Here is a 21,499-nt window from a genome sequence, read left to right as displayed (position 1 = left end):
TTTGGCAGGATGTTTTTCTCCCCTCTGCTCGGCCTCCTGATTGCCCTGTTGGTCGACAATTTGCTCCGTTTCGGTCATTTCAATCTGAGTCATTTCTTCCACAGTAACAGGCGGAGAAGACTCAGTCACGGCAACATGTGGAGGTTAAGATCAGGTGGCCTCGGCTCTCCTCTTGGCGACCATCCTTTCGGCATTTTTCCTCCTGGCCATCTGCGTGAGCGACTCCCCAGCTATGTTCTCAGGATATGCGACGGAAAGGTCCCCTAAGTCAGTAAAAATATCTTCAAATGAGACGTCCACTCGACCTGAAGTGTATGGAGGGTTGGATGGATTAAGGCCGACTTCCTCCAAAGCCAAGTTTAGAGCCTCGTCAACTTCCTCCCCGAGAATATCGGATCTCTCCAAGGTGGACTGATTTTTGCTGCTCAGTGACTTCTTCTGCTATTTGTTCATCTGCCGGCTCCGAATCTGAAGCTTCAAGACCAATCTACCTAAGGTTTTTGAAGTTCGGGAAAATAAGCGTCGTAAGTTGCTATTTGCCCCTTGGAACTGGAATGTTATCTGCGGCTGAAAACGTAGAGTAAGTCGGCTCGTATCTCAGAAGTATGTGGGCCGCCCTTCCTTGCTTTTGGAGGTTTGGACGGCCAAAGAACTAGAGCGCAGTTTTGATTTACGCAAGTACAGCGTCGTCGGCCGAGACTAGAACTTTCTTCAAATCATTGCCTGCATAAATAAAACGATAAGTGCATGGAAGGTAAGCCGGGTAAATATATAGCAAATACACAAGGAACTATATGGCCACCTGGTTTACCTTTCCATTTAAGCACAGGATCTAGGCGATCTTCGCCCTCGCCGGATTCCCATTTGCCTCGGACAACGACCGTGACATCATCAACACGCTTGCTAGAGCTAGCAAGCATAGTCACCAAATGATGGTCGGTGTCCTTAGTCCTGAGAAAGTAGTGCCCCTGCCGGCCAGAGGATTTGGCCAAGGCATAACAATACCAAATAGCAGGGATACCAAGATTAAGCCTAAGGCGTCGGTTTAACTCTACAATTCCCATTATGATTGGGTAAAAATCTAAATTAGATTGAGAAGGGATTAGACCCCAGTGGCAAAGGACGACCCTTAAAAATGGGTGAAGAAGGAAACAGACTCCGCCCTCAGCGATTGATAGAAGAATAAAGATGATTGTACTCTCATCAGTTCTCTTCATATCAACTGTGCTCTCTGCCACGAGTGATAGATGGACGTCGTCAGGAATGGAAAAATGGCGTCGAAAACCAGAAACTCGATCCGTAGAAAGAAGGGCTTTTAAATGTTTTGCCATCCTAGACAGTTTAGGAAGTATGCTAAACTAAAAACAAACAAGGAAATAGGATTTGAAATGGAGGAGAAGAGAACTTACAAGAAGTGGAGAAGACAATGAGAAACATAAGGAAGTTGTAGAGGTCGTGAAATGAAGGAGGTATGTTGAAAGGAAAACCAGAAGCTTTGCGTATTCAAAAAACATACATTCGAAGAGACAACAGAGTTTCAAATCGCATTAAATGAACGAAGCGTATGAAGGGGCGGGAAATTATAATGATGCCTAAAAAGTGTAGACATTCTGACACTATGTTGGAAGGAGGTTAACCGCCGTATTTTTTGACTTTTCAAGTTCGAAACCAAACATGCCGACTAACTGGCGTTAGTAGGATGTTTGGGGGGCAATTGTGGGAGCCGAATATCAGTACATGCAGGAAAGCCGAATCTATTTGAAGAAAATCAGTATATATATATTCTATTCGGCTCCGTCCTGGACGATCCAGAAGCCGAATAGATAAATCGGCCATAGAACCAATTGAACAAAAAGCCGAGTGGGAATTGGCATACGACAGAAGGGCCGAACGAGCAATCATGCGATGGATTAAGAGTGGGCCCGACCCTAGGGCCCAGAAGCGAATATAAATAGGGGAACATCAACCAAAGAGAGATATGCGAGAACAGACCCAAAAAACTTAAGACACAGGCAAACGAGAGACATATACTAACTTGTCTGTCGAAGTGCTAATTCCGACACCCCCGACCGGAGTGTTAATCCTTTTTTCAGGTGGCAATCAGAGGATAAAAAACGTCATTTAGGATCCAAGAGTATTGCCAAACCACTTTACCACATTTCTCATTAAAATATGAACAAAAATTTTCATAAATAATTTATTTTATATAAAATTTTATAATAAAACTATTTTTAATTGTTGAAATTAAATAAATTTTCATATACAAAAGTATAAATATAAGATTCATCAACTATTTCATGCATTGAGAAATATATAAATTTGTCATAACATTATTATTATAACCTTTTGAAATTTTAATAGAATTTAGCCCTTTTAGATTGTTTATACTAAAAAATATATATATCATAACAAAAAATGTTGCATTTTGTATTATAATTGTTTCGATCCATTTGTTATTTATGATTTTTTAATATAACAATGTTAGGTTTTATTCTTGGCAACCCCATTTGACAAAACTCCTTTCAGTTGTATTTGTTTTCGCACCTTTTATTTCAGTGAGGCTATAAGTTTATTAGATGCGAATCCAACCCAAATCATGCCTTTGTCAATTTCCATGGATCAAAACCGAGGTTGTAAGAGGATCTAGTTTTCCAGATTTTCTAATTTTGGTCATCCCGTTCGAGCGGGGACAGTGACGCTCGAGTGGGGATTGCAAGCTCACAGCATCTCTGCTTCACCTGAAAAAGTACTGGATAGTGTGATTCTCCGCTCGAGCGTGGAAAGGTCCGCTTGAGCATGAAGCCTATATGAATCACACAATTTTGAAGCCTCCGCTTGAGCAGGAATTACCACGCTCGAGCGGACCGCGCGAACACAGATTCTATAAATTCGCGTGTTGGGTGAAATCCAAGATTACTTTGGATTTCTATAAGGAATTGGTTTTCTTCAAATCCAGGATTACTTTGGATTTCTATAAAGAATTGGTTTTCTTCAAATCCAGGATTACTTTGGATTTCTATAAGAAATTGATTTTCTTCCAGAACTAGGATTACTTTGGTTTTCTATACGTAGTTGGGTTTCTCCCAAAGCTTGAACAAGACCTCCAGATCTTCTTTTTGGATTCTAAGGTTTATATCTGAGGATATTTTGTTAGTTTTCTTTGATGTTTTGATTGAGTATTCAACTCATGGTTTAAAGAGTATACATTAAAGGATTATTTGTTTGTTCTACATAAAAGAGAGAGTTGTTCTTCGGTGGATTCTGAAGAATTCGAGCCTGAAACTTTGGTGGATTTCGGAGTGGCTCATCGTCAAGACAATTCCGAGGTGAAGATGGGGTTGGAAGAGACACATAGAGGTTGGTTTAATTTGGGCGTGGATTCGCTAGGTAATTGAGAGTATACCTGTGTAATTCCTTTATATCTTCTTAGTGGATTGTTTTGTGGCTGTTGCCCGTGGTTTTATATCACAATTGGAGGTGTCCAATTGTGTTTTTTCCACGTAAAATTGTTGTGTCGATTTGCCTTGATTGTTTGATTGGGATTGTTGTTTACTGTTTAAAATTGATACATAATTACAAATCAACATCTAGGAAATTTCTAGATTTTTCAATTGGTATCAGAGCAGGTTGCTCGTTTGTTTTTTAAAACTTTAGAGCGAGATCCTGTTTGATTTGTGATAATGGATTCAATTCGTGAGGGAAATTCTATGGTTTGACCACCCCTACTTGACGGATCCAATTATTCTTTTTGGAAAGCTCGGATGAGATCGTTTTTAAAATCTATTGATGAAAGAGTTTGGCAATCTATCATGTATGGGTGGACTGAACCAACAATTACCATTGATGGAGTAACTTTCCCCAAACCAATTGAAAAATGGGACACAATTGATTACCAAAATAGTAGCTGGAATAGTAAAGCTATCAATTCTCTCTTTTGCGCTGTCACACCTGAAGAGTTTAGTCGTATTTGCAATTGTGAAGTCGCAAAAGAGGCTTGGAATATCTTACAAACTATTCATGAGGGCACTCCTTCTGTTAAACGCTCAAAACTTCAAAGGCTCACGTCTAGTTTCGAAAACCTTTCAATGAAAGAAAGTGAGACCTTTGATGAATTTTATGCGAAGTTGAGTGATATTGTAAATTCCAGCTTCAATTTAGGTGAAAAAATAGCAGAATCCAAAGTTGTGGAAAAAATTTTGAGATCCTTACCCGATCGGTTCCAACCAAAAATTACGGCTATTGAGGAGGCTCAAGATGTTGACAACCTCAAGCTGGATCAGTTGGTTGGAAATCTTCAAACTTATGAGGCACATAGGAATTTCAAAAAGAAACAAAAAGATATTGCTTTTAGTAGTGTTCATAGAGTTGGAGAGGATTCTGATGAGGATTGTGAGATAGATTCCAAGATTACGGCTGCTTTTGTTAAAAAATTTAAAAAATCTTTTTTGAAAAAGAATCCTAATCTTTTGGAATCTACTCATACTCATAAATCTAAAGGCAAAGATAAACTCAAAATTAATTCTATAGCCAAGAAGGAGAAAGGAAAGATACAAGGGAACTCTGAAAGACTCCAATGTTATGAATGCCAAGGATTTGGCCACTTTGCTTCAGAATGCCCTACTCGTTTGAGGAAGAAGAAAGCCCTCGCTATCACTTGGGATGATGAATCAGAATCTGATGAAGATGAAAGTGGCAATGAAGATCAAGGTGAAGAGGGACATAAACAATTCCTTACTTTCATGGTGGCTTCTGAAACTGAAGGACGAACAGAGTACTCGAAGAGCCCAGCTGAGAATGCCACTGATGATGAATCCTTGGGAAGTGATGATGAACAGCTTGAACAAGCTTATGAAAAGTTGTATAAGGAATCTCTTAAGCTATCTAAATTGAATGACAAACTCACTATGAAACTCACAGCATGTGAAAGTGAGAATGTCAAACTAAAGGAGGAGATTTCCGAGGCTAGGATTGAAGTCATCAAGATTTCTAATGATCGACAAGCTCTTTGTGCAAAACTCTTGACTTGTGAGACAGAGAGGAATGAGCTACAGCAAATCTATGCAACATATGAAGAAAAAATTGAAACTCTCGAGATATCTCAAGTTACTTTGGAAAAACTAATGATCAAGAAAGAGGAAGAACTCAAGTGTGCTATAGCTACCATTGGTCTTTGGAACAGAGGATCAAAGACTTTGGACAATATCATTGGGTCTCAACAAATTTGTTCTGACAAGAGTGGTATTGGCTTTGGTGATAACAAAGAGCAAAAACAGAGTGCATCTACATCTCATAATCCAAGAACTCAAGGAAAGGGAGAACAAAAAATTCAACATAAGGATGGATTTTTCAATCTTCCTAGAGTTGGTAAGGTAAAAGAAAAGAAGGTACACCCTGTTTTTATCTGTCATCATTGTGGTATGCATGGTCATATTCGCCCTTATTGTTATAAGTTGCATGGGAGAGTGTCTTTGCCTAGACCTAAAAATTAGAAGTTGGAAGCCAAGTCGAGACGGGTTCTCATTGTAGGGGAAAGGAACCACAACGTCAAGACACCACCCAAGAACTGCAATTCTCACAACTTTGTTCGTACTAAAGCAGTTTGGGTGAGAAAACTTGACTTGTGTTAATTTGTTTTGTCATTTTAGTTTTTGGGTTTCTGTGTGTTTTTTTTTTTTTGTCATTACATGTGTGCTTGTTCATTTTTTTTTTGTCTTTCTTTGTTTTTGAAAAAAAAAAAACCCAAAAAGATTTTCTTAGTATGGTTTTGTAAGCTTGAAATTTTTGAGTGGTCCTTGGTGCATATTGGAATTGATGAGAATATCCATTACATGTTAATATATGTGTGCTTTCTGTTGTCATTACTCGTTTTGGAGTGTGTGTTTTTTTATTAGTATGTCTCATTCTGTACACACTCTTGGATTAGCAAATTTTGAAGTCTTCCGCCTTAGTGATTATTTTTTCTATGGACTTCTGTCATTGATCTTTTGCGTTTCTAGAGGAATTGACCTATACTAGCATATCTTGGGTGATGTTGAGTCTCTTAACCATCTTCCATCTTTTTGCACCTCCACGTCTTTCCCCTTAATTCTTTGCAGTCTAGCCATGAGGAATATGCTACCTCAGAGTCACCAACCAGGCCATCCTTATTATATCCATGCTTCTCTGGTTCGGTTTCCATACTCTTAAGCGTGTCAGCCACCAATGATTGTGCAAAAGAAAAAGAAAAAGAAAAAGAAAAAGAAAAAATATGCAAAAGAAAGAAAAAATATGCAAAAGAAAGAAAGAAAAAAGAAGAAGAAAAGATTCATTGATTGAGGGGGAGTCTCCGCTTTTACTCACCAAATACCCTTTGATTCCTAGTGGTTTGACTTTCCACAGTTATGCTTAGATTCTCTTGTCAGAGGTCCGACTTTCAGGTCACTACTAGGATTGAATCTAGTGTTTGTCGAACTCCAAGAGTCACACACACACGTTTATCATGGGATCCATGCTTTTCACATAATGCATCACTTTCTTTCATGAGGAATCTTCTACAGACTGTGCACATTATGTTTACTAGTAATTGTGCTTCTTAGATAATCTTGTGTGTTTTAAGGTACAAATCTGAAATTTCTTGCTTGCTCTACCATATTATTTTTTGTTTTTTTCTTCTTGTTCACTATTTTCAGTGTTTGTGGTTAATTTTAGTGAGAAGGAGTTTGGTTTTTCATTGCAAGAGTTGTTTAGCATGAACACTTTGATATGTTTGGTAAGGGAGATTGGCTATATATTTTGCATGTTGCTATGCACTGTTTGCCCTTCTTGTATGTTCCTGGCATTTACATCGTCATATCATTGCTTGTGTGGTTTATGATCTTACTTTTATTGTTTGAGAGTTGTTTTTCATGAGTCATAGTTTTCATCTATTCATGTTTTCCATCTCATGTTTCAAGATAATCGTGTCATATGTCTATTGCTTTTTCATATACTCTTGTGGGACTAACAGTTGTTTTAGAGATTGTGGCACTAATAACTGTTTTGTAGATCATGACCTTGAGAAAGAAGTTGGCTTTTGTAGGTTGTAATAGGTTGGGGTGTTTAGGATTTTATTTGTTAGGTGTGTTTTGTCACGGCATTGCCAAAGGGGGAGATTGTTAGGTTTTATTCTTGGCAACCCCGTTTGACAAAACTCCTTTCAGTTGTATTTGTTTTTGCACCTTTTATTTCAGTGAGGCTATGAGTTTATTAGATGCGAATCCAACCCGAATCGTGCCTTTGTCAATTTCCATAGATCAAAACCAAGATTGTAAGAGGATCTAGTTTTCAAGATTTTCCAATTTTGGTCGTCCTGCTCGAGCGGGGACAGTGACGCTCGAGCGGGGATTGCAAGCTCACAGCATCTCTGCTTTGCCTGAAAAAGTACTGGATGGTGTGATTCTCCGCTCGAGCGTGGAAACGTCCACTTGAGCGTGAAGCCTATATGAATCACACAATTTTGAAGCCTCCGCTTGAGCGGGAATTGCCACGCTCGAGCGGACCCCGCGAACACAGATTCTATAAATTCGCGTGTTGGCTCAAATCCAGGATTACTTTAGATTTCTATAAGGAATTGGTTTTCTTCCAGAACTAGGATTACTTTGGTTTTCTATAAGTAGTTGGGTTTCTTCCAAAGCCTGAACATGACCTCCAGATCTTCTTTTTGGATTCTAAGGTTTATATCTGGGGATATTTTGCTAGTTTTCTTTGATGTTTTGATTGAGTATTCAACTCATGGTTTAAAGAGTATAAATCAAAGGATTATTTGTTTGTTCTACATAAAAGAGTGAGTTGTTCTTCGGTGGATTCTGAAGAATTCGAGCCTGAAACTTTGGTGGATTCCGGAGTGGCTTATCGTCAAGACAATTCCGAGGTGAAGACGGGGTTGGAAGAGACACATAGAGGTTGGTTCAATTCGGGCGTGGATTCGCTAGGTAATTGAGAGTATACCTGTGTAATTCCTTTATATCTTCTTAGTGGATTGTTTTGTGGCTGTTACCCGTGATTTTTTATCACAATTGGAGGTGTCCAATTGTGATTTTTCCACGTGAAATCGTTGTGCCGATTTGTCTTAATTGTTTGATTGGGATTGTTGTTTACTGTTTAAAATTGATACATAAACACAAATCAACATCTAGAGGATAATTTTTACAATTAAAAATTTTAATTTTAATTAAGTTAAAATTATTTATAAAATTATTGTTCATGTTAAAAGAAAAGAGTAAAATTGGGATAAGATATACAATTATGGAACAATAAACTTTTTGAGAATTGATAAATAAGATTTAGTTGTCCATATTGAAATTTAATAGGAATCAATAATAATTTTGAGAACAAAATAGGACTTCTTGTACCATCTTTAATGTCATTTTTATTTTTTTAGTTTGTCTTTATTTTCACTAGAGGTTTAAAGCATATGCATCTATCACCAGATATTTCAGAACTCAATATTGGAGGACATGTAAAATTTTGTGCTGACCTTGCTCTTATAATTGTTTTTTGTTTTTGGGTATGTCGGAGACCATTAGTGTAGAGAGAGTGACCTCTAGTGAGGTACAAGAGTTGTGATTGACTTCGCTTGGCCGAGATGGTGGCTCTGCTCTTATAGTTGTTTTGATGGCATAGAGTGCTTGTCTTACAACATGAAGATTCAACTTATATAAATTTAGAGTTCCAACCCCAATTTTGGTGAACTTATAGAGAAAATTACAGGTTCAAGAATGGAAAGCCTGAATGAAAAAGGAGGAAGTGGCTCATTCATTTTTTCATGAGAAAAACGAAAGGGAGATAGTGTGACGTTCCATATTTTTTTTGAAACATCATAAAATTTAAATAACAAATAATTTGATAAATAAAATTTTAACAATTAATTAGAAAAATTTTAAATTCTCACATAGTTAAAGTTTAACAACAAAATAAAATTACGAGTCCGCATAAAATATTATAACAACTTTATAACATTCGTAATTATTAAAACAAAAGATAACAAAATTTTATTTTGCTATATTCTTGATTTCAAGTTAGCCACGGTTTTATACTAGCAGCAACCCCAATTTCGGCTTCAGTCTCTTTCTCGTCATAATCTGGCATAAAACGTCAGGGCAACAAAATATATATCATGAGTTTTGCAACACAGTAAGAAAACATAACCAACCTACCATTCTTTTTAAGAGAAAATAATCAGATAATAATCATGACAATTAAGAGAAAATGACAGAATTAATAGCATGATGATATAACAACAATTTAAAATAATTTCAACAATTTTATTAGTTTAGATGACACTCAAAATCTCACCAAATAGATTTCTTACCAACCACTAAGTTATGACTACGGTTAATTTGGAAACCCCCATCAGTCAAATATTCAAGAACTACCAAAGATGCCCACACTCAGAGTTATATATTCAAGCCATGGCATTTGTGGTCTGCCCCAAAGGAATGCTCTGCGAGGGGTATGTAACCTCCCTGTGTGCCACCTGCACATCCACCCTTATCTCAAAACCAAATATCGATAAGGGTTCAAATAAGTCACGTGTCATTTTAGGATTTCGCGACACAATTATATAAAAATTATTAAAAACTAGGGCTCACCCTGAACTACCAGTATTAACCCTCAATCATTAACTTTATATATACCGCTAATCATTTCAATTAGTTTTTATATTAATCACAAATTATTCAAATTTCAATCACTAATAATGTTACATCAACTCACTAAAATTTCCAACATAAAATATTACACATGTCACACAATAATAAATAAATGTACAAAATTTAAATAAACAATTTATGTAAACCATGGTATGAAATAATAATTTAGATACAAAGAAAATAAACCATAATCACACATATGCATGGATTTTTAATTTACAAGAGTAGACTTAGCACAATATTAAATAAACCAGAATACTCCTATACATGGATTACTAATTTACAATATTTAATGAATTAAACCAATACAATAATTAATTTTTATCCAATTAATTAATTGAAGTAATGATCTTAAATCTATCCAGAAATTTTTCAGGATATACATTAGGTAATAAAAATTATAAATAAATTATTTATACAATTCTAAAATTCGTGAAAATCTACAGAATATTCAATAAACATGTTTAAGTCATTTTTCAGAAAGAATTTCCCAAAAATAAGTTATAAATAATTCTGTAAAATTCCCAGACATTTCATGACACAAATTTATCTCATTTTCTTAAATTAATTCCATACTTGAATTTATAAATCAAATCCATAATATAAAAATTTATTATGAAACTAGATTTCTCAGATTTCATTTTTGTTTTAGAAATTACCAGATTTGGTTTAATATAAAATTTTTAATGATTTTTCAAACACATAATAAAATATGCCTATGGTTCCAAATATGGTTAAAATTTTATATAAATTCGTACAAAACTCAATAATTGTTGCAAAAATTCATGGATGAAGTAGAAATCATTATAAACAACGTTTTAGAAGAAATCATCTCAAAATTTTGAATATAAAATTATCTAAAAATTCGTACAACTTTATGACAGATTTAAAGGCCAAATAAGAACTTCAATAATCTTTTTAATAGTATAAACAACACATGCAAATCCAAATTCCATAATAATACCATGATTTTAAGACTACCAATATTTTCAAATATTTGATATACAAATCATAAATTTACATACAACTATAAATAAAATTCTATCTACAAGTTTAGTCATTTCATCATACGATTATAATCTCAAATTTTCAACAACAAAAATGAGAGGGTTTTTTTATTTAATAATAGGATGATGAAATGGTAGAAAATTTTAGCTTCTCTGATCTCCCACTCTTCTTCTTCTCCTACTCAACCTCGCTGCTTCACAGATTTCTTTTTCCTCCTTTCTTCACCGAATGCAAGCATGCATATATATATATATATATATAATTCATTGTTGAGCCCCTCTCTCTCTCTCTCTCTCTCTCCTCATCATTCTATCTAGTCATTTCGTATCTCTCAATTCCAAGAAGTATGATGGAGTTATGGTCCCTATATTAACATAACAGGTGGCATTTCTACTGCCACCAAAAATCCAATTCTAAATTTTTTTTTTTTTGTATGAGTTTCTTAAAATTGATATATTAAGATTTTTAATTAAGGTATTTAATAAGAATAATTATCATGTTGAATCCTAATGAAAATAATTTATAAACAACAAATATTGAATATCCACAAAATTATTATTCTTAATAATGTCTTTGTTGGTAATTAAATTAGGTTAATTTAAAACTAACTTATACACTAATATATTTCAAATAGACTATGGATAAAACCAATTTATTTATTTATTTAAGAATAATTAAATACGAATTTTCACAGATAGTGAGACGGTTAGGATTTTTATAATTGACGGTTAAAATTTTTATAGTTGACACGATTGAGCTCTTCCAAATTTGAGTAGACTGTTAGGATTCTTCCAATTCCTCCTTGTAGTTGGAATTCTAAGCAACAATCTCAAATGACTAATATGTTCGCGGAAAAAATTAAAAAATTGACACATCATATGAAATGTTTGACATGTAGACATGTCATATATGTGTCAATTGTATATCGATATCTGACACGTGTTATCTATCTATACCATTATTAAAAATGAACAACTCAGTTGTTGTTTAAACTCTTAGTGATTTCTCCTTTTATTACATGTACTCATCTTTCTATTTAAAATATAAAAATAAAAATAAAAATTACATAATTGATAAGACTAAGACTTGAATCTTGAACCTTAAATTTAATAAATAAGGCTCTTATTACTTACACAATATACCATACATAAAAAAAATTATTTTATTTTAATTACATGCGTATCATATGCTAACCGCGAGTGGATCGATATTTCTTTTTCTTTTTATTTATTTTTTCAGTGACTCACTCAATATATTCAATATCCACATTTTGAAGTGGTTGATGCATCAACTCAAATCCTTCTTCATCCTGTGATTGTATTCGTATATCCTGCCCAGCGGTAAACCAAGTCACCCACACTTAGAAAAACAACCGAATTCATAAGAAAAGTGAAACAGTGGCAAGGCATGGTGTGCCATTATCCCTTTGTTTCAAGACCAAATCATAAGGATCACAACATGATAACAAATACCTGTGTATTTGTTAGATGATGTGTTGGCTGATCTTGGGCGATTGAGTAGGCTTGGGGTTGAGACATTCGGTAATAAGGATCTTTGAGATCAAATTTGCCGGACGATGTCCAGACTATTCCTCCTTGTCCTGCATCAGCGCCCCAACTTTTAGCTATTTAAGTTCATTTACCACTAACTAGATCATTTAAAGAATCCTGTTAACAAACAAATACAACTGAACTAGTTAGATCATGAACACTAGCTTGTCATCGTTAAGTTAATAGAATAACTCTGGCATGACATAAAGCGGCTGAGAGAGGACACAAAGCAGCTGATACCAGTGGGTTGTAGGCACACCAGGAGCTGTGCTCAGCCACCTTTGTACAGTACTGTAGAACAAGGAATTAACAATGGTTGAGAGAGAGAGAGAGAGAGAACATTATTAATCAAACATCAAATGATTACCTCCCATCGAACAATACATCAAATCAACACGCCAACCCATGAATTCTAGTACCCACAGGGGCTTTGAATTTCAATGGAACATCAAATTTCATACGACTCCTCTTCTTGTAGAATGAAAAATATAAGACAATCATCAAGCTTTATTTCATACTTAAATCTAAATTCAACATGGATATATTACAGCCTCTATGGATAGTTTCATAATCAGGTTGCATCATATTCCATCACCCAAACAATCCCACAAAGTTTACAAAACAGAAAGTCATATATACCCTGCAAAGAAAGACAATGTCAGCGGCTATCAAATCCTAACATTTTTGGACCCTTGTAGACCGCTTTTATGATCCATAATTTTAGCAGTTCCATAGTTACAGAAACAGTAATTCCATTCCACAAAACCTTTTTTACCTCTTTGAATCCAAGAATGTCCACCAGTCATGGGCTATGAAAGAACAATTGCTGTGCTAATAAAGAAACAAGTATTTTTTTTAATAAATACTATAACAAGTATTGTGGTTGGCAAGTGATAGTTCTTATTTAGACAGTTAACTATACCTTTATAGAAGTGAAGTTAATCGTATGAGATATTGCTGGAGCCACCAATAGACTAGGATCAAAAGCATCCACCACTGGCTGTACAGAAAGTAAAGGGGAGAGAGAGAGAGAGAGATTATTAGAGGTCACCGTGATAATAACAGAAAAACCGACATAATTACTGTCAATAAACATGACAGACAGAAGTGAATGCACAGACACAATGTACTCGAAAGTTTCAAGAACCTTTGAACAATGCTTTACCATCAAGTTCATAGTAACCATGGAGTGCACAAACACACACACACACATTGTACTCGAAAGCTTCAAGAACCTTTCAACAATGCTTTCCTGCCAACACATTTATAATATCAGTGTTCAAATTGACCTAATTCAATTCATATGTGGAAGCTGCAGGTAGCTTTTTTCTGTCATTGACTGTATCAGGATTTACCACAATCTCGCAATGTGATTGTTCACGTTTTCTACTTTCATCTAGAATCCTTTAAAAGTTTCTTCTAATTTTTCTTTCTACACAGACTACATCATCCACATCATGGTCTAACTCTTCTAATGAAGGACAAATGACAGATTCTTCCAAATGACACACTTCAAGAAAGAAGGGCATGAGGGAATACATTTTGGTGGAGAACATGAGGGAAAGGAAGAGAAAGGGTGGAGAGGCCAGTTTTCCACCCGAGGGCCCAAAATTCTTTCCATCCAAAAAAGGGCACAAGAGTGGCAGGGACAGACTCCCACTTTTTAAAAGTTTGAAATGACTTTTGGTCCTTTACAAGTTGCAACTAATCAACTTCAAATAAAGTGAGGGTAAAACAGTAAAAGGACATAAAGTCGTAAACCCATCTCTTTCGTTCCTCTTTTCCTATTCATCTTACCAAACAAATTGATGAAAACCAACGATCCCTTCCCTCCTATTTCCTTCCTACAAAACATGGCATTAGTGCAGCAACCACCATATCTCCATGCAAAGAAAGACGAAGTGTATGAAATGTCAGAAAACCTTACATGAGCAAGCATACAATTGCATGGTTGAACTGGACTAATTTGGCATTTTGGATGCAAAATGCTTTAGTCAAATCTCTCTCTCAAAATGGCCTATGTTGAGGAGATCTTTTATTGAAGAGAAAAATGAGAAAGGATAGAGGTCAAATCCTTGTGATGATCTACTAAAGTCTTTCAACATCACACTTTCAAAATTGAAATTGGAGGGGCCTCACATTCTTATTTTTGATAAGTGAAACTAGAAGGGGATCATGCTTCAACCATTCATCATATATCTTTTCTGTTTATAACATCAAGGTGATGTGCTTAATAAGAACAAAGGTTTTGTTGAGTTGACTCGATCCATTTTCTAGCAACATATTTACAGCAGTGTAAGTAAACAAAAGAAAGAACACAATTTCATTACTTCGATAAAAAAAAAAAAAAAATCATACCTCCCAGCCATGCCAACAATAATGACAGTGTTCTGAGATCCAAATGCTGCAATGAATTTGGTGTATTCTGTAAGTGAAACTGGGCAAATGACCATTCTGAGCTAAAATACTTTGGTAACACCCCTGAAAGAGCACAGAAACAAGAGAGTTTGAGGCAACATCAAAACAATCCCTTAGATATGAATTATTTTGGAGACCCCTAGTATTGGCAAAATGAACAAAGTTTGGACAAAACCTATCAAGCAATGGTGTAGTAACAAAATATACCGCTGGTTAAACAGCAGTTCAACTGGTAAAAATAAGGGCCAGAAGATGTTTACAAATTCAAAGCCTTTTTTTCTACTTTTTTTTTTTTTTATAAAGACAAATTAAAAAAAGTCTAGTTCTATTTAGGTGATTCTTGGCAATTTCATAGAAAAAGAAAAAGTGATATGTCAAAATAATAAAAAATTAAAGTCACAATAGTCATAAATGGACTTTGTACAATGGCATGCCTTAATTCTTAAACCCTTAATGCAAACCATACAAACATAGAAATTTTTTGACAGTCATTCCAAGCTTGAGGTTGCAAATAACTTTTGGATAAACCTCTCTTACCTTTCATAAAAGACAATGATGAACTAGGATTGGCACTGATACTTGGAGAAATAAGAGCATCAAGGAAAGATGAATTGTGGGAAACCATTGCCGGATTTGAACAACAATAGAACAAGTAGATGAGTCCTCTCCCACAACCCGAACTCTGAGTCTGAATAAATGCACAGTGCCCTTGTCACTTGACACAGCCAACCACTGGACATTAGGAGAGAGAGCAATTCTAAAAAATCTGCTTTTTCCACTCCTCTGCATACCTATTCAAAGGCAATGACATTTAGGTAACAGGGAAAAATTGCAAATGCAAAAAAAAAACAAGAACCTAATGGAGACAAACAGAGTACGCCAGCAACTTATAGGCAAAGAGAAATGGGATGAGGTTGTGGTAGGTCTAATGTTCAAATCTAGCCCAAAGGCTAAGAAAGTAATAAATAGATCACTTAGAAACATGAATTACTATCGTACATAAGACAACAACATGTGGATCCACTTACACCAGAATGTGGTACGATATTGAGCAGGATTATAAGCTTCTGCATATTTCTCAATTAAGTTAGGGAGTGATAAACTAACTTTAAGCAAGACAAGATTTTCATTTAATGTTTCGAAAATGATACATGCAACATTTATTTTTAGCATGCACATGATTCCTACTCATATCGCTACATAGTGACTGACCTCTTACAAAAGGCCCATACTTCTAGGAGACACAGTGCACTCTCAATCTCCCATATAGTGAGTCTTAATTTCTTAATTCATCTTGATGCAGGTCTTGTTCAATATGCATAAAAACATAACACAATTTCTTGATCTTCACATAAAGAGTAATCTTAACTTTGAAAAAGCAAAGAGAACATAAGCTAATTTTAATTAAGTTGGTGGTCTCCAACAATGATGCTAAAAAGGCTTGGCACTAAAATGGAAAGAAGGAATTTCCATTACCTATTGATTAGTTTCAACTATATGGTTGGAATTTGGAAACATATTAATCCAGCAATTAACACAAAAGGAATGAAACTCTCTATAAAAAGACCAATTTTAAAGAAAAGAGAGGGAAATGGAAAAGAAATACAAGACCATCCAGCACAACACCTCCTGTAACTTGGTCCCATCGATTGTGTTGAAAATTCTTATCAAAGTTCCTTTTGTACTAGCAGTCGCAAGAAGAAGTCCATCCATTGTTAAGTTTAAGCATGCTATTTGTGAATCACGAGCATTTTTTAACTTGGTCATAATAAGACCAAAGTGTTCAATCTGATCCTACCCTTGTTGAAGACCTGGGCAAGCCAAGACAGATGTATTCAAGTTCTGTGAAAGGCAACAAAGTCCCCTAGGGTTGGCCAGAGTTTCTATTTGATGAAGAAGCTTCAGACCCATAAAATTGTAGACATATATCTTGTGCTCAAGAACAGCAACAGTGCGATCTCGTCTTAGTTTCACTGCACGAACTTCAGACCTAAATGAAAATTCACCAATGCACCGGCTCTGATGATCATCCCAAATTATAACTTTACAACAGATTCACATTAATGTATTCCCATTTTTCAGTCAAATATTTTAGATCACAAAAAACAAGAAAGAAGGAAAAAGCAAACAAACAAAAGGAAAATGGAGCAATAATTAATAACACAAAGCCAGTAAATTTGTTTTTTAATCTTTTGTTTTAACAATTATCAACAACTTGAAAGAACGTTGAAAGAAATGAATGGAAATTCAACTAGTACTACAAAAAAACTGTCTTTCAAATGTTAGCAAAAGCCTCAACAATAACCCCCTAATGATGATGCGAATTCAGTGAGAAAAAACACTCCAACAGCTGCTCCAAATCTCTCGCCTCAAACAATTGCTTCGCTAATTGTGAATTATTGTAGTTTTATATTGTTCATTAAGGATAGTTTAGTCATTTAGGTGGTTAGGGTTTTATCTATTTGCTTGCTTATAGTTTAGTCATTTGTACTCAATTGATTCATTCTTAATATACCAAACATATATTCTATGTTATCATAGTATCAGAGCTATACAAACGGCTAACCTAGCTCTGTTGCGCATCATCTCCAATAGTTGCACATTGTCTCCAGTAGCTCTGTTGAACATCGTCTTCGCTGGTGCCCTTTTTTTCTCATCTCGTAATGGTCTATCTCTTCGTCGCAGACCATTGTTCGTGGTTCACTCTTTGAACCATTAGACTGTTCGTGATTCACTCTCTGAACCATTCAACTGAAACAGGGGCTTCATCTCGCATCGTCTCTCCCTCTGATTGCTCCTTTGCTGCTTTACTTCACAGCAATCATAGGAAGACGTTGCAATACATGGTACGCGACTTCTCTCCCATTCGCAGGTCGTTCCCTTGTGTTTGATGTGTCCTTCGGTCGACTTGGACAACCAGTTCGTGGCTTCCCCCCCTCTCTCTCTCTCTCTGACTTCGACAACCAGTTTGTGACTCTCATTTGCATCATCAGCAACCTATTATGCTTGACTATTTAAAAATTATTTGCCCTGCGTCTAATTTTGTAAAACAATATGTGTCACATCTTAAATTTGGGTATGATCGGCAGTGGTCGACAGAGTCTTGGCACAAGACACACGTAAACCTAATCACGAATTTATAATCATATTGGACAACTAAATAATAATTTAATAAAAAATAATCAAAACTCAATGCAGTGACATGTCATAATTATAAACAATAAAATCAACCGTAATCAAAACTATTCAAACTTACGTAATATAAACAGTCCACATATCAAAATAATTCTAAATGAATCCCAATAAAAATAAAAAAAATAAATATGCACAAACTCGACATAATACTCTAAAATAAATAAATGTCCTAGAAGCCCATGCAATCGAGTCCCCGCTATGTTATGAGTCCACTCTAAGTCCTTCTAACACTTGAAAATGGTAAATAACTAAGTTTGAAAACAGAGATCAATTTCAAAATAAAGCATATATCACAAAAACTAGATTGGCATGCAGTTTGGTAAAGAGAATCTGTTTAAAAAAGAAGGTTCCACAGTTCAATAGTTAAAATATCCATATCTCTCAAGAACATGATAAATGACATTTTACACTTAAAACAGATTACAACATGAACACCAATAATTTTCTGGGTACCAAGAAATAACAAGTAATATCACTACAAAAAATTCACTTTTTTGCGACGGTAAAATACAGTCACCAATGCCCAAAAAGCCGTCTCAAAAGCTTTTTTGCGACGGTAAATAACTTTTAGCGACGGTAATAGGGGGGTCGCAAAAAAAGGGGTAGCTAAAGGTCTTTAGCGACGGTAAGACGCCGTCGCAAAATATTGGCGACGGCAAAAATGCCTTTTAGCGACGGCAAAATACTGTCGCAATTAATGTGTAAAAATCTGAAGTTTTTGAGACGGCACTAAAATACCGTCGCTAATATGGTTATTTGCGACGGAAAAATACCGTCGCGAAAGGGTTTATTTGAGACGGTAAAAATACCGTCGCTAAAATGGTTATTTGCGACGGGTTTAATACCGTCGTTAATACTGTTATTTGCGACAGAAAAATGTGCCATCTCTAAAATATTATTTGCGACGGTGAAAATACCGTCGCTAAAGGCCTTTTGTTAATATTGCCAACATCATTGGCGACGGCTACGCTACCGTCGCAAAAACCGGGTTCTAACAAAACTGCTGCAATAAAATTATTAAAAATATGCAAATTACCTGTATTAAATAAAAATCGCTAAAAAAAATCGATAATTATATAATAATATAAAAATTCCTGTATGTAAATAAAATTTCATCCATAATTAAAGTACTCTTCCATTCATAACAACACATCATCAAAATTATCCAACCACATAATTTTGCATAATACATGCATAATGCTGTTCACAAATCTAAATAACGTAAATCAAAAATAAAAGTTTTCTTCATAATTCTTCCGTGGGTTAAAAAAACAAAAGTTCGTCGCAATCTTCACACGGCTACATTCCACAAGAAGCAAACTGCTACTCAAGAAATATCTAAAAATAAAAAATAAAATAATTAATGACAATATAATTATGTGTTAATATTTTAATTACAAAAAAACATAAAAAAATTAATTACTATATAATTACAAAGATAGTTAAGTAAATAATTTTGGCTAGATAGAAATCCGACCTTAACTCTCAAACCGGAAACCCGATTCGAGTCTCGTCTTCTCCCATATGTCTCTCGTGCCTAGGCGGTCGTGTGTGCCAAGTTTCGTGCCAATCCGACCCCGTTTGGTGATTTTGGGGCGTCAACACCTCGAATTTAAGTTTCTTAAGGAACTAGTTTGCCTAAACCGAAATATGGCTCTAACTCCCAAACCGGGAACCCGATTCGAGTCCCGTTTTCTCCCACAAGTCTCTCGTGCCTAGGCGGTCGTGTGTGCCAAGTTTCGTATCAATCCGACCCCGTTTGGTGATTTTGGGCCGTCAACACCTCAAATTCAAGTTTCTTAAGGAACTACTTTGCCTAAACCGAAATATGGCTCTAACTCCCAAACTGGGAACCCGATTCGAGTCCCGTCTTCTACCACAAGTCTCTTGTGCCTAGGCAGTCGTGTGTGCCAAGTTTCGTATCAATCCGACCCCATTTGGTGATTTTGGGCCGTTAACACCTCGAATTCAAGTTTGTTAAGGAACTAGTTTGCCTAAACCGAAATATGGCTCTAACTCGCAAACCAGGAACCCGATTCGAGTCCCGTCTTCTCCCACAAGTCTCTCGTGCCTAGGCGGTCGTGTGTGCCAAGTTTCGTATCAATCCGACCCCGTTTGGTGATTTTGGGCCGTCAACACCTCGAATTCAAGTTTCTTAAGGAACTAGTTTGCCTAAACCGAAATATGGCTCTAACTCCCAAACCCGGAACCCGATTCGGGTCCCGTCTTCTCCCACAAGTTTCTCGTGCCGAGGCAGTCGTGTGTGCCAAGTTTCGTGCCAATCCGACCCCGTTTGGTGATTTTGGGGCGTCAACACTCGAATTTAAGTTTTTTAAGGAACTAGTTTGCCTAAACCGAAATACGGCTCTAACTCCCAAACCGGGAACCTGATTGGAGTTCCGTCTTCTCCCACAAGTCTCTCGTGCCTAGGCGGTCGTGTATGCCAAGTTCCGTGCTAAACCGACCCTTTTTGGTGATTTTGGGACGTTAACACTTCAAATTCAAGTTTCTTAAAGAACTAGTTTGCCTAGAGTGAAATCCGTCTCTAACTCCTGATCCGGGAACCCGATTGGAGTCTCGTCTTCTCCCACAAGTCTCTTGTGCCTAGGCAGTCGTGTGTGCCAAGTTTCGTGCCAATCCGACCCCGTTGGGTGATTTTGTGACGTCAACACCTCGAATTTAAGTTTCTTAAGGAACTAGTTTGTCTAAACTGAAATACGGCTCTAACTCCCAAATCGGGAACCCAATTGGAGTTCCGTCTTCTCCCACAAGTCTGTCGTGCCTAGGCGGTCGTGTGTGCCAAGTTTCGTGCTAAACCGACCCCTTTTGGTGATTTTGAGGCGTTAACACCTCGAATTCAAGTTTCTTAAAGAACTAGTTTGCCTAGAGTGAAATTCGTCTCTAACTCCTAATCCGGGAACCCGATTGGAGTCCCGTCTTCTCCCACAAGTCTCTCGTGCCTAGGCGGTCATGTGTGCCAAGTTTCGTGCCAATCCGACCCCGTTTGGTGATTTTGGGGCGTCAACACCTCGAATTTAAGTTTCTTAAGGAACTAGTTTGCTTAAACCGAAATACGGCTCTAACTCCCAAACCGGGAACCTGATTGGAGTTCCGTCTTCTCCCACAAGTCTCTCGTGCCTAGGCGGTCGTGTGTGCCAAGTTCCGTGCTAAACCGACCCCTTTTGGTGATTTTGGGATGTTAACACTTCGAATTCAAGTTTCTTAAAGAACTAGTTTGCCTAGAGTGAAATCCGTCTCTAACTCCTGATCCGGGAACCCGATCGGAGTCCCGTCTTCTCCTACAAGTCTCTTGTGCCTAGGCGGTCGTGTGTGCCAAGTTTCGTGTCAATCCGACCCCGTTGGGTGATTTTGGGACGTCAACACCTCGAATTTAAGTTTCTTAAGGAACTAGTTTGCCTAAACCGAAATAAGGCTCTAACTCCCAAACCGGGAACCCGATTGGAGTTCCGTCTTCTCTCACAAGTCTGTCGTGCCTAGGCGGTCGTGTGTGCCAAGTTTCGTGCTAAACCGACCCCTTTTGGTGATTTTGAGGCGTTAACACCTCGAATTCAAGTTTCTTAAAGAACTAGTTTGCCTAGAGTGAAATCCGTCTCTAACTGCTGATCCGGGAACCCGATTGGAGTCCCGTCTTCTCCCACA

General features: G+C 36.5%; 1 pseudogene across 1 annotated transcript; it reads right to left on the bottom strand.

Annotated features, from left to right (window-relative positions):
- Window positions 1-11,387: 11,387 nt before the first annotated feature.
- LOC114311258 (autophagy-related protein 18c-like) lies at window positions 11,388-17,660 on the bottom strand (annotated as a pseudogene). Its single transcript, XR_014348384.1, has 7 exons — window positions 17,211-17,660; window positions 16,271-16,634; window positions 15,182-15,435; window positions 14,585-14,707; window positions 13,392-13,478; window positions 12,149-13,226; window positions 11,388-12,006 (listed from the first exon to the last, which is right to left on the bottom strand). The product of XR_014348384.1 is annotated as an autophagy-related protein 18c-like (transcript).
- Between the last annotated feature and the right edge of the window lie 3,839 nt (window positions 17,661-21,499).

This window comes from Camellia sinensis, chromosome 13 (assembly GCF_055761805.1).
Source record: "Camellia sinensis isolate YWXY chromosome 13, ASM5576180v1, whole genome shotgun sequence".
NCBI classification, from domain to species: Eukaryota; Viridiplantae; Streptophyta; class Magnoliopsida; order Ericales; family Theaceae; genus Camellia; species Camellia sinensis.
The sequence above is the reverse complement of the archived record's forward strand: the minus strand, read 5'-3'. Positions and strand labels throughout refer to the sequence as shown.